This window comes from Talpa occidentalis, unplaced genomic scaffold (assembly GCF_014898055.3).
Source record: "Talpa occidentalis isolate TD23 unplaced genomic scaffold, MPIMG_talOcc4v2.1 talOcc4.2, whole genome shotgun sequence".
NCBI lineage: Eukaryota > Metazoa > Chordata > Mammalia > Eulipotyphla > Talpidae > Talpa > Talpa occidentalis.
In genome coordinates, this window is record NW_023602073.1 from 37,686,595 (window position 1) to 37,689,568 (window position 2,974).

Here is a 2,974-nt window from a genome sequence, read left to right on the forward strand (position 1 = left end):
ATTAAAAATGTCCCCTCATCCTCATTTGGATCCCTCATGGCAGTTTAGCACCCCATGTGAGTCGTCAGCTACACGACGTCACAACAGTGATAGCCAGCTTGGGCGAAGTTGAGAAACTGGCGCTCTCAAACTCAGGAGGGAATATGGGTAGTTGTTGAAAAGTCAAAGGAATGCCAGGAGGGAAAGGAATCTTCTTGGCAACCACAGAACTTATTAAAGTCACCCATAACCAAATGTGGACAGATTTAGTGAGAGCAGGTGTAGATAGCACTAAAATCACGCACAGCCCAATCTATATTTGTTGGAATTATGGCAGCAGCTGCAAGAAGACCAGAGGTTCACGACCATGAGAAGGACTGCTGCTCAGAGGGAGCCTGGAAGCTCCAGGTCTCAGGCACACGCCCTGTGCCTGGAACATACTTGCTGCCAACCCCATCCTCGGGTGAGGCCTGATCGCTTTCAAATAGGGTGAGGGCCAAGGAACCCATCCACAGGGGACGGGCGGGGACCGGAGGCCACATGTGGAGCTTGCCATCCACTGGTCCCCAACTAACATGCAAAGGGTTTTAGCTCTGGCAGACACAGGAGCAGAATGTACTCTGCTCTATGGAAATCCAGAAAGATTTCACAGGTCTACTTGTATTGATGGCTATGGAGGCCAGAGTGTCAAGGTGACATCAGTGAGACTATCTCTGGGGATTGGGCCATTACCCCCCAAAAGAGTATAAAGTATATGTGTCGCCCATCCTGGAGTACATCCTGGGGGTGGATGTACTAAGTGGCTTATGGCTAGAGACCACAGCCGGAGAGTTTCACCTTAGAGTGCGTGTGGTAAAGGCAGTGGTGAGAGGACACGCTAAGCATCTGCCCACACAACTGCCAGTCCCTAGGCAAGTGACTAATACCAACCAATATCAGTTGCCCGGAGTCTACAAGGAAATTGGGCACAATATCAGAACTGGAGAAAGCGGGCATTGTGCGTACTGCCCACAGCCCCGACAATTCACCGGTGTGGCCAGTGAAGAAGCCGATGGCTCTTGGCGCATGACGGTAGATTATCATGAGTTAAATAAGCTAGTTCCGCCTTGCATGCTGCAGTGCCTTCGGCAGCAGATTTGGTGGATCATCTGCTGGTGCCAATGAATGTCTTTTGCCACTAGGTTGGTACCTCGCCTGGACTAACTTGTGTTCTGTTGTCTTTTGTTGTTATAGTGTGATGTGTACTATTTACTTTTGTGGGCCATGGCTGCGTTGTTTATGTTTGCTAAGAAACAAAATTGTCTATATGTAGATGGTCAGGCAGAAAACCCTGAGGGGGTGGATTGTAGGGTAAGGTAAAAAGCATCAGGCTTTTCTGCTCTCCCGCCATTAGGAGAGATGACGCATCCCTGCGGGCCTGAACGCAGGCCTGATGGCGGCACCTGGAGTAGGGTGGGGGTGCGGTGTCGAGGGTGGAGGAGGACAGTGGAGTGTGTGGAGGAGAGCGGCGACTACAAACAAGGGCGAGGAGCATGTGGCTGCTAGAACCGTTCATAAACACACCTGGAATGGGTTGGTTGCGTTACAGCGGGGTCCTGGGGTTCACTCTGGGATAGGTATCTGCAGAGCTCCCCTGTCAGTGGCACGCGGCGAGTTTCCCAGGCGAGTTTCTCCCGAGACAGAGACGGTAGTTATATTTAAAAAACAGGTTTATTGGGGAAAGGGAAAGGGGCAGGTTTTGCTGAGAGAGGCCTGCATGGTTGAAGGCGGGCAGCCTTGACAGGTCATAGGCGGGCAGGAAGCTGCTGCCCTGCAGAGTGAGAGAGTTGGTAAGAAGAGGAACCTACACAGTCCCAGGTGGGCAGAGGGAGTGCTGCCCCGAGCCAGTGCAGAGACTTTACAGACACAGTCCTCTTCTGTTTGGGGGGGTCACTCCTTGTGAGCCGTCAGTTGGTTGCTGATTTTGGATAACCACGCAGAATCCAAGAGGCACTGGAGATACCAGGATGGGGAGTGGAGATTCCAGGATGGGCCCAATCTCCAAATCTTTCCCCTCAGGCCTGTGCTCCACTCCCTAGAGCATCTGATCCTGCTTGGGTCTCATGCCTTGTGAGAAGGCCCTGGTGCCTAAGGGTCACGACCTCTACAGCTGAGTTAATGGTCATGCTATTTCCCTCTATCCCTACCTCATTGTGAGTCAGGTTCTGGTGTCAGGGTACATCCTTTCCAATCTTTCTATTCTGTCTGCTATTAAGGTATTCCTATTTTGTGAGGAGGGGAAGTTGGGTCCCGAATGCTGGGTGAGTATGGAGTAAGTGGCTCCTATAGCAATCAGATAATTAATATCTTACCTGTGACATCCAGGGTTACTCTAGGCTTAACCACAGAGACCATGTCATTGGGGACCTGGTGACGTCCTTGGGCCCTATCACTTGTCATCCAGGAGGTGTCAGTAGTCAGTCTACTACAGGGCAGGGAGAGGGGCACCCCAGAACCCCCAAAGCTGCTTGCTCTAAATAGTTTCTGCCATCTGCCGCATCAACACAAAACATTTAAGACTTTAATGGAAAGGAACTTTAACACAATTAGTAAACAATACAGAAAAGACAAAGAATCTGTTAGAGGTCAGGGAGAAGGGCAGCCCAGACACCACAAACCTGCCTGCTCTAAATAGGTTCTGCCATCCGCCGCATCAACAGAAAACATATGAGACTTAAATGAAAAGGAACGTTAATACAATTAGTAAACAATGCAGGAAAGGTAAAGAATATAGTTTCTAAAACAAGCATCCAAAGTTACCTGTCCCCTTGTGGGGAAAAGTCCACCCAAACAGGATTGGCCTAGAGCAAGGCCTGAAAGCCTCTCCAAAGTCTAAAGCGCCTTCCAGTGGGGACCCACAGAAAAGGATCAGAAACAACCAGACAAGTGTGGGAGGAAAAGAGCAAAATCAAAATCAAGACAAAACCACCATTGTCACCTCCCCACCGGTCTCTTG